The sequence below is a fragment of the Rhinolophus sinicus genome, linkage group LG03 (assembly GCF_036562045.2).
Source record: "Rhinolophus sinicus isolate RSC01 linkage group LG03, ASM3656204v1, whole genome shotgun sequence".
Lineage (NCBI taxonomy): Eukaryota > Metazoa > Chordata > Mammalia > Chiroptera > Rhinolophidae > Rhinolophus > Rhinolophus sinicus.
The window spans coordinates 191,377,479-191,391,137 of NC_133753.1; the positions used below are offsets into that span (position 1 = coordinate 191,377,479).

Sequence of the window (13,659 nt, forward strand, 5' to 3'; positions counted from 1 at the left end):
GTCTGACTATCAGTAGTTATGTATTTCCCCAAAAGTCTTAAGAACCTGAAAACACATATTGCATAGATTCAAAGACTCCAGTCACCCAGCTAGCTTTCTTTCTCTTTTCCTTGACTTTTTATACCTATCTCCAGCACACTTCTATGGTTAAAGTTTCAACTTATATATAAATAGTTATATTACGCATACATTTTACTAACCCATGTGTTGCTCTGCTACATAAGCATCATGAGATATACGTATTCTAAACCACTTACCATGTGTTGTCTTTTCTGCACTAGGAGTGGCACTTACTATAATAGGCAAAGATATGCTCCTTCAATATGAGTCGCTGGTATGGCCTTTAACAGGTTTTCCGGACAAGAGCATAAAATGAGACTGTTGACTCATTTAACATCAGGACATAACATTGGCAGGGATCAATTTTGTCAAAACAGCGGTTCTCCAACTGTTCTAAAACAGAATGCACTTTTATCTATGAAGAAATTACTACGAAGAAATTAAATTGGTGAGAGCAGATGCTGCAGTCTCGGGTGTTACTTAGTTTTCTTTTTTGGTAATTCTGAGGAACCAACCATATGACCTAGTAATTGTAATAATGAAACACGAATGGCTATTGGTTGGTGCAAAACAAAACGATGACTCTCATTAAGACTAGGATGGAAACCTATTAATTATCCTCCAATCTTTTCCTCAATGAGATGGTAAATGGGATGTAGAAGCAGGGAGAAAAACAGAACTACTAATTTCACAAAATAATGGTGTTAGTCATCAGGGAAGGTATCTTAGAAACATTGCTAACTGAATCAAAATGAAGGCAGATCAACTTAATGTGCATTTTTCTGAGTATTAGTGGGATTGCCCAGAAAACTCACTTAACTCAGAATGTCAATGACTGGAGGTTAAGGCTCAGAGTTGGGGCTCATTATGATAGTGGTAGCATATCTAAGAAACATATCCAGACTCCAGGATGGGTATACCTGTGGTATATAATGAGTGAGGACAGCCATGGTAGTCAAAGCTGGGGGTGGTGGGGTGGAGGGGTGGGGTGTCTCAGATTTTTTGATACTGGCTAGTGCAGTTGTGATACCCAAACTATGACGGCTCTACCTAAGCTAATCCATATCTGCCATAAAACCATGAAAAACAAGTTCTTCAACAGAAAAAGATATCTTACTAATTGTGATGACCTCCTTTTTTCTAACAAGCTGATGGATATCTGAAGTGTTACACCTTTCTTGTTTGGCTATGTCTGAAAGCAGGAACCCACACAATGTCTAAGAAAGACTGCTTTGATTATTAACTGATCAATTTAGACTATGTCCTCTAAATATAAGTTAATAAAAAAATATAGAGATGGTATGATTACTATTAATACTATTTTTTGACTGATATTTATTGACTAATATTGAGGTTCCAGTCACTGGAAAAAGTGGTTTGCCAGTATTATCTCAATTCATTCAATCCTCACAAATCACTATGGGTATGCTATTTCTAATATGAGAAAACAATGAGATTTAGACATAACTAGGTTACCTGAGATGTCAAGCTCGGAAATGGCAAAGTTAGTGAGATTCAAGCACTGGAATGCACGCGTCCAAAGCCCATACAATGGCAAATGTTCTACAGTGTGTTTTGCAGGAGTCGGTTGCCAATCTCAGATAAAATTACAAGTAGGACAAATAGTGGGTAAAGTTTATCAGTGCATTTTGATGAAAAAATGGAAACAAAATCTTAACAAATGGAATGCTGTACTACATAAACAAGCAGTGTGGCCTGAGCACGACTGGTAGTTTTCAGGAATACTAGGAAATTTTACTACTGGAAGCATTGTAACATGTCACTGCGTTAATGCTTAAAATTAAATCAAATAAACATTATTTTACCAAATATGCTGATCCACACTTGATTCAATTAAACAAATAAAGCTCAGATAAATGAATCTAAAGAAAATTTCTACAACGTGATTAGAAATATGAAACTCAAAATAAATATCCATACCGAAAATACAGAAGGTGCCAAAAAAATGTATACACATTTTAAGAAAGGAGAAAACTGTATTAAAATTGTAGTGCTCAATATATACCGATAACAACAGATGAATACACGTCATGAATACTCATTTTTTTGCCACCCCTTGTATAAAAGAAACATAATGTTAGATATAAATAACCATATTCATTGCTGTTTTTCATGCTTTGACTAGAGTTATACATATTGGAACAAAAGCATTATATTACATGAAGATTATCTACATTGAAAACCCTAGGAAATTCATTAGAGTACATGGATTTCAGTAAGGGCATTGATTTTTAAGTAGGTAAGCAAAAACAATAGCAAGATTATGTAACAGAAATGACCAATTAAGGTAATGAAAAACAAATCCCCGTCAGAGATGGTATAAAACTTTAAATTATGTAGAAATACACTTTATACGAAATTAGGAAAGTCTACATTAACAAAACCATAAAAAGTTTTACTCTTTTAAAACAGGTAGAAGTGGTCATATAAACTATGTAAGATAGGCCAAAATAATACATCAATTTATTGTAATCCAAACAAAATATCACCATTCTTCTTCAGGTGGGATAATTGCAAATCAAATTTAAATTTCACAGGGAAGAAAAAATGTGTAAATATCTAAAATATTTTTATATATACTGTATTCCATCTCATTGTGCTATAAAACTATAGTAATTAAAAGTGACCAGTTTTCTTATAAGAAACACTGAATGGATAAATATAACAATAAAAAAGATAGAGACAGATGTATACATGGGTTTTTAATTTATGAAAAATGTATTTTCAAATCAGTCAGAAAAGACATTCTCAACTCTAAGTTAGAAATTTAAAAGAAAAGTGTTTCATATCTCTACTTTAAATCTTTATAAAAAAATGATCCGTATAATTTAGTTTTTAAAACACGAAGATTTAACAAAATACTGTAGCAAACACAAGGAAAAAATATTTTATTAATTACATGGCTTTTCTGTCACACAAAAAAGATAGAATCTATAATAATAAAAGAATGGTTGACATTATGCTAAGTGAAATAGTCAGAGAAAGACAAATACCATATGATCTCACTAATATGTGGAATCTAAGGAACTGAATAAATAAGCAAAATAAACAGAAATAGTCTCAGAGATAAAGAGGAAAAAGTGATGGTTGCTGGATGGGGGAGGGGTGGGGATGGGGGAGAAGGTGAAGAGATTAGGAAGTACAAATTGGTAGTTACAATATAATCACGGGGATATGAAATACAGTACAGGGAATATTATCGATAATGTTGTAAAGATTATTGATTATCTTGTCATATTAGGGAGACCACATCATGGAAGGTGTAGATGCCTGACCACTGCAGTGTCAACCTGAAGCTGAAGCTGAATAATATTGTATGTCAATTATAATTTAATATACATATATAGTCACGGCATGTGGAGTACAGCATAGGGAATAGAGTCAATGGATTATAATAGATCTATATGATGTCAGAGGGGAACTAGATCGGGGGAGGGAGGTTATCACTTTGTGAGGGGTGAAATGTCTAACTCTTACATTGTTTTGTACACCCGAAACTAAAAAAAAGGAAAAAAAAAGAGTCGCTGAGTAAACTGCATAAAATTGTGAATCCATGTATAATAAATCCAAAATATTAAGAACAATAAAACTGAAAAATGTGTGCAATCTGTACAAATATTCGAAATAATGTTTCAAAGCAGAAACCAAGAGGAGTAAGAAGCAAAGAGAAGGACTTTATTAAATATTATCTCACTAGGGGCAGTGAGGACGGGCGTTTTTCACTGAACAAGGACCAGAGTGGAAACTATGGGGAGAACAAGTTCTCTGACCCGGAGGGCAAGGTGGTCTGACATCATGTCATGTTTTCAACAATCCTGTGAAGTGTATGACCAACCCACTTAAAGGAACTCTATCCCTGATATCATTGAAATGTTTTGCCTCAAGTAATACTTCTGGAAGACACAGAGAGTCTCAATATAATCAGTTCACATTTGTTTCCCTGTGTGTCTTTAGTCTGTCATGCCCTGTGAGTGTTGGCTCTGTTCTCAGACTGATTTGGTAGCTATGTCACTGTCAACAGCTGGAGTGATTACATGTTTCTTATTCATATCCAGAGAGATGAAGATGGCAAAGTTACCATCAAGGTGATGAGCAGAATTCCTGAGTTTCCTCTCATTGGTCCAAAGTAGGTCTCCTTCCTACCATTAACTCCGTCTGGCCCTGCGTGCGTCTCCTCCCCCAAGCTGTGAATATAGATGACCAATAAACTCCTGTGGATCTCATCCACTCCACGCTGGGCGGAGCGGTGCATGCCTATAACTTCAAGCAGGAATCCCTCCCCTCCAATAGGCAAATAGGAGCTTATCAAAATAGTCTCTCCACACAGAGCACTCATTTAAATTCAAAACTCACTTATCTAATTGCCTGCTGTATAACTCCACCTGAATGTCTAGTTAAGTGTCTCACATTGTAAACTTCCAAAACAGAGCTACAATAGTTCAGCACCTAGGACAGACCTTGGTACACTGTGTGCACACAATATGTAGGATGGAAGATGGAACTTCAGGTGAAACAGGAAATCTCCTATTACCTATGTGTTCTCACAAGTAACTATAAAAACAACTGAGATGATTTACAAGGAATCTAGATTTTTTAAAAAAAATTAATAACCTTTTTGACATAGGTATACATATATATATGTGTGTATTTGTGTTTTGTGTATGCATGTACTTGTATACCAATATGTATGCATCTACATGCATGTATGTGTCGGCTTAGTACTCAGCATTTGTCTTTCCTCCTTTTTTTTTTCATTTTACTATAAACAATTCTGAATGGTAATTTTACTCATATCATAAAATTTGTCCTTGGCATTCCTTTACCAGTGTTGAGAAGGGTATAACGTAAGTTCAGATTTGTGACACATACACATGCAAAATGAGCATGACACAATATTAGAGGGTTCAATTCATATCCATAATCAACACAGACAAGTACATTTGTCATATCACCTCCTGGCAGGAGGCAATGAGTGTCCAGAGATAGAAAATGTTTTATTCTAATTCATGTAAAGGTACAATGTGGGCTGAATTTTCACTTCACCAGATTTCATTAGAATTTCAAAGCAGCTCTAAACCTATTATGTGTATAAGTAAATACATATAACACACACATGCTTTTAGTTCATTCCAGGAAAATAAATAAATATAGAATATTATAAATATATACTATTTAATGATATTGAAATGCTTATTCTATATTGGTAAATGGAAACAATACACAGAGAAATAGGAAAATAATAGAATCAATTGTTCAAAATATTATCCATCCTCAGGGGTTGTACATTCGTTGTATCAAGGACAGAACAATAAATATTTGAGGTTTTGGCTAGCAGAACATAATCTGCTCACCCCTGATCTACATAGTGAAATTACATTATTTTTATCATTTTTTATTCATTTTCTAAATGTCCAAGTTGATCATCATAATTATATACTGGTTTTCTAATAAAATATCAGTAAACAATATTAAAAATAAGTAGTAATACTTGGAGCATATATCTATTTATGATAGTGACAAAAATTAAAGATTTATTATTTAGCCATTAGAAAATTAGACAGATAATATACAACATAAATGATCACTTCCTGCAATTTTGAGGGAAAAAGTCAATGATGCATCTGAAAGTTGTTTCTCTGGCCAAAAAATGCGTACATTTATTAGTATCACTTAGTTCCTTTGGCTCTCAAACAGCTTTTTATCCACACCTAATTCTACTGCTCATATTTGCAGAAAATTGGCAGCATTTTCATGTATTAAATGCACTTCACAAGCATTCTTAAAAGTCAATCCAGGATGGGTCTGTAGTGTTGGAAAGAGAAGCAGACATGGAGAAACGCACATCAGAAGTGTAAATCTCTCTGAAAGCTCATGAATTTTCTCAGACAGAGCTTGTCAGACAAACCTTGGTTCATACAGTGAATATGACACTTCCTGTAAATGTGACATAGTCCTTACCTAACCTTATTGAGTCTCAATTTTATCGGCGCAGGAAGGGAATGGTTGACCCCATCTCATGTATTTGTCAATGGGAGAAAAAGTTCCATTGGACTGTCCAGGCTTAACCACTAGCATACCAAGTATACACCATAAATAACATGGCTTAATCCTTCCCTCTTTTTTCACTCTTTATTTTTAGGTAGATTTCAAAGGCAAATTGAGCCACTCATACTATAATGTTCTATAATTTCATTAGAATTCTCTATTAACAATCCACAGTAAATTTTTCACCCAGTTTTCTCCAAGTCCACTCATCCATACCCTGCAAAGTAATTTAACCTACAGAAGAGTTTTTCCATATTACCACCAATTTTAATTAAGTCATGCAGAGGAGTCTCAGCCTCGTCACAAGTCAGAAAAAGTTGCGGAGTAGTTGTCAAGCTGTGTCTTTGCATCTCCATCCAGCTGCTGGATTCTACTAATGACAACCATATTGGTTCAGTCAAACCAACTTTCTTTCTGCTTTTGCTCTGGCCACCAGCCCAGTAGCATTGAGCAGCTTCCTTCCACATGCCTTTTCTGTCATCCAGGAGCTGATCCGCCCCCATAAACCTGACCATGGTCTGGCACCCTCTACAAAAACTATTCAGCCAAAATAAATATACCTACAAATCCACTTCTGTGTGTTTGCCCATAGGTCTGAATCAAACTAAAAATTGAGGGGCAATTTTTCTACCACTATTTTGAAAAGTAGTATGCAAGTGCTGGAAGCATGTCTGTCCAAGCCCACTTTCTCCGACCCATATGTTGCCCATTTTGACTTATTCCCTATCCATGAAACACTCTCAATACAAGCCTATCAAAGAAATCACTACATAATCTCTCTATCATTTCTGAACAAATCTATAGGCAAAAAGAATAAAAGGAGAAAGATCTAGAATGAGGAGTGTTCTGGCCATTTTCTTCCCGTTCTTATTCTTTCTCTAGTATTTTAAAAGTTCCTCTCTCATAGATTGTGCAGTGTTTTAATTATAAAGATAGCAATGATAGCTGACTTGTGGTTTCCATGGAAATTTTTATCATTTGAACATAGTTTTCATCTCATATTTTATTTATGTCTTTGAAGAATCTATTTGCCAGTTCTCATTCATATTTAAAGGTCATTCTTTGTTTACTTAAAACATGTTTAGTGTGGTAAATAGCTTATTATATGACATGGTATAACTTAAAAACACATACTATGGATAAATAAAAGTTGTATTGCTATGATATTTAATATAAAAATAAAAGTTTAAAAACCTGCCCTGTACAACTGAAATTGTAGTCAGAAAAATAAAAAAACTGCATGCTTTTGAAAAAAATTCTTGAGTTTGATTTTCAAATCAATTAGCCTTGATTCAGTCATGACATTTTCTAAGTAGAATGGCTGTGATGTTTTTCTTTAAATTTCAAAATTCAAATATAAAAACACAAATAACAAAAGCCAAGTAAGAGGATCATTGTAGTCACGAATTACACAGCTGTGTTTGCTTCTCTATGCCTCTCGGATCACTGTTTGATACCTGGTAAGTATTTAATATAGGAAGTCCCTGCACCTTTGTTCTACTTCATTTGAAGGTTCACAGACTATTTCCAGTGTTTGATGACAAGTTTCTCAACTCGGTCACTTGAAATAGTGGCGTAGTCTCATTTAAGTCGCTACCATGTCTGTGAAATTATATTGAAGTGTCATCATCAATAGCTGGTTTTATTTTATTTTTTATTAAATTCATTGGGGTGACATTGGTGACTAAAATTATATAGGTTTCAAGTGTCCATTTCTAGAATAGCCGGTTTTAAATAGCTGATCCACTTCGTTCAATACCAGCCGAAGTCACTGGGTGAGTAGTTTCAGGTGTGTAGACTCAGTGAATTACAGTAATCAAATCGAGAAATGATACAGCTCGGAACATCTGGGGCTCGCTCTGCATTCTCAGGATGAGGTTGTGACCTCCATGTCAACTGCAGGTGCAGACTTATTCCATTTTCTCCAAAATGAAAATTGATTCTCTCACATCCCATCACAGCACATCATGTAGCAAATTAGATCTTGACTTAGAGTTGAGTTGAGTCAGAGGTTTCTACTAATAGCCACATCCAAGGAAATCTGTGACAGATGACTAAGCTGCTGTGTGTCCAGTGCTAAGTAAAACTTAGCACTCTACTCAGGAATGGTTCCATCACTCTGACCGTCACCAAGCTTTATACATTAGCCATGTTCCTTAACGACAGCAACAGCCTATAAAATTGGATAGTGCAGAATAGTACTCTAAGAGATCATTTTTAAAACCTTTCTATTATTCAAATATAAAGCTCTTTTACTGAAGTGTGTGAATCTATTTCTATATGGTTGTCAGATAATGTTATACATAATTTTGTTTGTCTTCTAGGAAGTAAAATTCCTACCGGAAAATGCTTTAGAATATTTTCAGATTATATTCTCAATACTATCATCTGGATTTTAAAGGGATAGTTTTCAAATGAGAGTTGGTATCTGTGACTGAGATGGGGGCAGATATCTATTTGGGCATTTTTTGAAGCACTCTGTAAACTGTTCTATCTAACTCTATGTTTCTCTTCTCTCTTTTGCTCCATTTTGTTTAAAAACCAGGCTCCTTTTTTTTTCTTCTTCTTCTCATTTCTATTATGAAGTTCTCCTCTGTCATTAAAAACAATGACATCTTATTGTCAACATATCCATTCATTAATTTATACATTATTTCTTTATTCAGTCATTCAACATTTATTAAGCAATTACTTCATGTCAAGGGGATACCTAATGAATATGGGATTAAACAACACATAAGTCAATATTTTGACTGAAATAAGTTTGCACTGGAGCCTGTAAGGAGAGTTTATATCTTAGAGATGTGATCTTTAAAAACTGTTGATGTTTACTTCTAGCTGGAATGAACTACAGGGACTAAGTATACTATCTCACCTTAAACAATTAAAAAATTGACCAATTACATAAAACAAAGAATTTTCAGATTTTGGAGAACTGGCAGCCCAGAGCGTTATCCCTGAGACAAAGGAAACAAAAAAGATAAAGCTTACAATTGCCCCAGATTACAGATTGGAGAGAGTTATCAAGCCACAATATAGGGAAATAGAAAAACCTAAACTAAGGCTGTTGAGTTGAGAAAATAGTTAAGAATTTGCAGAGGGAAAGGCAGGCAGAATCCATGTGCTGAGTACCAAGGAGAATGCTATACACGCACTGAAAGAGAACTGTACAGAGGAAAGATTTAGAGATCTTCAGAGGGTTTCCTTATAGTGTTCCATTGAATACTGATCAGTGCATGTGCTCGTATGAATATGTGAAGAAGCTATTGGAGGCTGAGGAAAGAATCACCAGAAAGAAAACATGTGAAATGTTCTCCAGAGCTCACATGCAAGAACTGTGAGTCAATATGGAACAGTCTAACACATACGTAGTCTCAGTGGAATGAAATAAATTTCACCGATAGACCCATACATACGATGACCCACTGATATTGGCAAATGGTGCCAAAGCAATTCTAAGGAGAAAGGATAACACATTCAACAATTAGTGCTGGATCAACTGGATAGTGAGATGGGAAAAAAATACCCAATAAACAATGGACATAAGATTTGGAAGATATACAAAAGACCAAGGAGCCTACGAAAATGTGTTCAACATCACTGCTCATTAAGTAGATGTTCATTAAAGCCTTAAAAGTTTATCATCTCTTCAGACTCATTAGAATGGATAATATTAAAAAAACTGATGACACGAAGTGTTAGCAAAGATTTGAACAACTTTTTTTCACACATTGCTGATGGGTAACAGGATACAGACATATTGGAAAATATGAATGGTGGTTAAAATTGCTATGCTGATCTGGAAAAAAAAAAAGCCGGATTCAAATAGTACATACTTTAGTATATCATTTATATGAAAGTTTAGAAAAATCATAGTAGTCCATAACGACAAAGACAGATAAGTGGTTTCCTGGGGTTAGACTTGTGATTGTGTTGGGGTTGAACTATCTCCCCCACCCCTCAAAAATATGTTGAAGTCCTAATTCCCAGTAGCTGTGACTATGACCTTATTTGGAAATGGGATCTTTGGGGATGTAATCAAGTCAGGATGATGTCATACTTGACTGGAGTGGGCCCTAGTCCAACAGGACCAGAGTACTTATAAGAAGAGACAACAGAGACACAGGCTGAGGATGCCATGTGAAGACACAGACAAACACAGACACAGAGGTAAGATGGAGGCACAGACTGGAGTTATGCTGCCACAAGCCAAGAAATGCTTGGGGCTACCAGAACCTGGAAGAGGCAAGGAAGGGTCTTTCTTCCCTTAGATGTTTTGGAGGGAGTATGGCCTTGAAAATACCTTGCTTGCAGAATTACACCCTCCAGAACAGTAAGAGAATACTTTTTTTCTTGTCTTAAGACACTAGTTTGTGGTACTTTGTTACAGCATCACGAGGAAATGAAGACAGATTTGATTGCCTGCAATGGAGTACCGGTATCTTTTTTCTTTCCTTTTTTTAAAAAAAACCTGTGGTGATATACACATAACATTAAATTGAATCTTAACCATTTTAAGTGTACACTTCAGTGATATTAGGTACATTCTCATTGTGTAACATTCACTGCCATCCATCTCTAGGACATGTGTTATCATACAAAACTGGAACTATGTACCCATTACACTATAAATCCCCATTCCTTATTTCCCCAGCCCCTGGCAACCAGCATTCTACTTTCCGTCTCTATAAATTTGAGTACCTGAGATATCCCGAAGTGGAATCATACAGTATTAACCCTTTTGTGCCTAGCTGATTTCACTTAGCATAGTGCCCACAAGGATCATCTACTTTGTAGTGTTTAGCAGAATTCCATTCTTCCTTGAGGCTGAATAATATTCCATTATAGGTATATATCACTTTTCTTTAATCCACTTATTCATTGATGGCCCCTTGGGTTGCTTCTAACTTTTATCTACTGTAAATATGCCCCCATGAACATGGGTATACAAATATCTCTTCAAGACTCTACTGCCAATTCTTTTGGGCATATATCCAGAAGTGAGATTGCTGGATCATATTGGGACACAGTTATGCTTTTGTAGTGATGCAAATATTCATTCTCTTGATTGCGTTTGTAGGTGCAGAGTTGCATATGTTTGTCATAATTTAATAACATTGTGTATTAAAATAAGTATCTTTTATTTTACATGAACTACAAGGATTTGATTTAAAAATAGAAGAGCAAACCAAATTTGCAGAGGATGTAAATGTAAATCTTACACGTTGTTTGTGTGAGTGTAAATTTGCTCAAACACTTTGGGAAAAACAGTTTTGCTCTTTCTAATTAAGCACTACATTTAAGCCCACCCTATTACCCAGAAATCTCACTTTTGAGTATGCACTTAAGAGAAGTGAGTGCACATGTCCACAAAAATATTCACAGGAGCTTTACTCAAAATAGTTCAAAGTTGAAAGTACCCTAGATAGCTCAGAACAGGAGAATGGAAAACCAATATGGCATCTTCATACAGTGGAGCATTGCACAACAATAAAACTGCATGGTGCTGACTGCGTCACAGGAGCATAAAACAAATTACGCAAGAACATGGATGAATTTATGTTAAGAAAAAATAGAAACTATACATTTCTAGTCTACACCTTGCCCTGTGTTGTTGTTACACGGGTATAGAAACTGAATAGTGCCCTCAAGATTTATGCATTTTAACCCTTTGTAAATAATACTTCAAAAATTAAAATAACACTTTTACAGTATTTTGACATTTTGGAAAAGTATCAAATGTTTGCACAGAAGTACGTTTGCTGCTTCTCTGTGAGGCAAGTGTGTTGTTTTCCTTGTTTACGCTGAAGTGGAAGTTGAGGAGCACAGCTTTATGTGTGATTGATGTGTGATTTTTCTTTGATGTCTAGTGTTTAAATTACCCACAGTGGAATTTTTCCTTCTCATATCCATGTTTGGATTATAACTAAAGTAATTTATGAAAATCAATGATTCTAAAAAATGTGTCATGCATATATTTGTTGGGCATACTTACCTAGGAAAACTCACACTCTCGTTGGACAAATTCCATCTTTAGGACCTCTTGTCATGCATTTGTAAAATTATTTTTAAAAATTTACATCATATAGAGACACTCCACCCAATCATACACAGTAAATCTCGCCAGGGCCAACTCATACCTAGTTTATCAGTAACTGAAAAAAATATGTGAGGTGAAAAAATACTTTCTTTTTATACAGAGATTTCAATAGTGATTCCTTTGAAGTTGACAAATATCAGCAGTAAATCCATATTTGTGCATGCTGTAAAAAATATCTTATGCAATAAAGTATGCTTAATTAATATGTGAATATAAATATATAATGTTAAAAATCATTTGCAGTAATATAATAATAAAGCCTACAGGGAAATTCTCAGCCATGTTTGCTTCTCTTTCAAACCCGACAAGCATTATGATCAGAAACACATAAAATCATGAGAAAATATTCAACTACTCAGCTACGCTAAATGACTAAAACTACCTAAATGACTCTGATTAGACTCTCTGAATGTAACATAATATCTGTAATCTTAATCTAGATTTGAAAAGACATGTAGTTCAAGGCCAATCCTTTCTGAGCATCTCCTTGTGTCAGGGAAGTTATCATCCCCAGAGCAGTCACATGTTGTCACCCACGGTAATACATTTACAACCTAAGCATGTGTTTAGGGCGTCACTAAAGCCAAAGCGCCAAAATAAATCTTAATTTGTAGAAATAATTTGGTATTATTTGTAAATGATAAAATGTATTAAAGTGATCGTCATGAAACAACCTAGAACTTTGTTGGATTTTCCAACACAGTTCTAACTATCTTGCCCTGCTCTTTTTCCCCAAAAACATGTAAGAAAGGCATGATGGTTTTCCAGATGCCAGGCTATCACATAGAGTGCAAAGTGTGAGTCAAGGCAAAAAGATGGGCTACCAAGCATTGTTCCTGGAGAGAGACAATGGAGCACCGTGTGAAGGTAGGTTCACATACAGGAATTACGTCCTCATTTTCCTAAATAACACAGACCTAGACAACTTAACACTTTGATATTTTGGTTTGGAAAGATTCTCTGTCAGTTCTATAGCCACGAGACAGGTCACTGATCAAAGAGATCTCTTCTCTGGAGGAAAAAAAATACTGTCTTAGAGTAATTATCCTATCAGTTTAGGCTCTATGTGTACAATTAATCATTCAAGGATTCAAATTTTCTGTATTAATAAGAATAGCAAATAGTATTAAAACAACCTGTACTGAAGGTTTTTTATAATATTTTTGCTAACGATAATGTAAGTTATTCACAGAAAAATAACTACATATTTTTAGGGGACATCTAAGAAGAGAGCTGTACCATACACATTGATTGGAAAACTCAGTACTTACCAAAATAATCTATAAAAACAATGTAATCACATTAAACTAACAAAATACTATTTTATATGGAACAAAATAAATTGATTCTAAAACGTATGGAAAAGAGAAAGTTTCATCAATAGGAAAGACATAATGGTATGATTAACAGCAAAAGAAAGGAAATAAATTTAG

The 13,659-nt window shown here is 34.9% G+C and overlaps 2 long non-coding RNA genes across 2 annotated transcripts in view; both read right to left on the minus strand.

Annotated features, from left to right (window-relative positions):
- The window catches only part of LOC141570731 (uncharacterized), a 504,906-nt gene that overhangs the window by 307,639 nt on the left and 183,608 nt on the right, over positions 1 to 13,659 (minus strand). The gene's annotated exons all lie outside the window — the stretch shown is intronic.
- LOC109435515 (uncharacterized) overlaps positions 11,546 to 13,659 on the minus strand; it is a 105,938-nt gene continuing 103,824 nt past the window's right edge. Inside the window, exon 2 of the long non-coding RNA XR_002135981.2 lies at positions 11,546 to 11,632. This is a non-coding gene — a long non-coding RNA (uncharacterized LOC109435515). The remainder of the gene's footprint in view (positions 11,633 to 13,659) is intronic.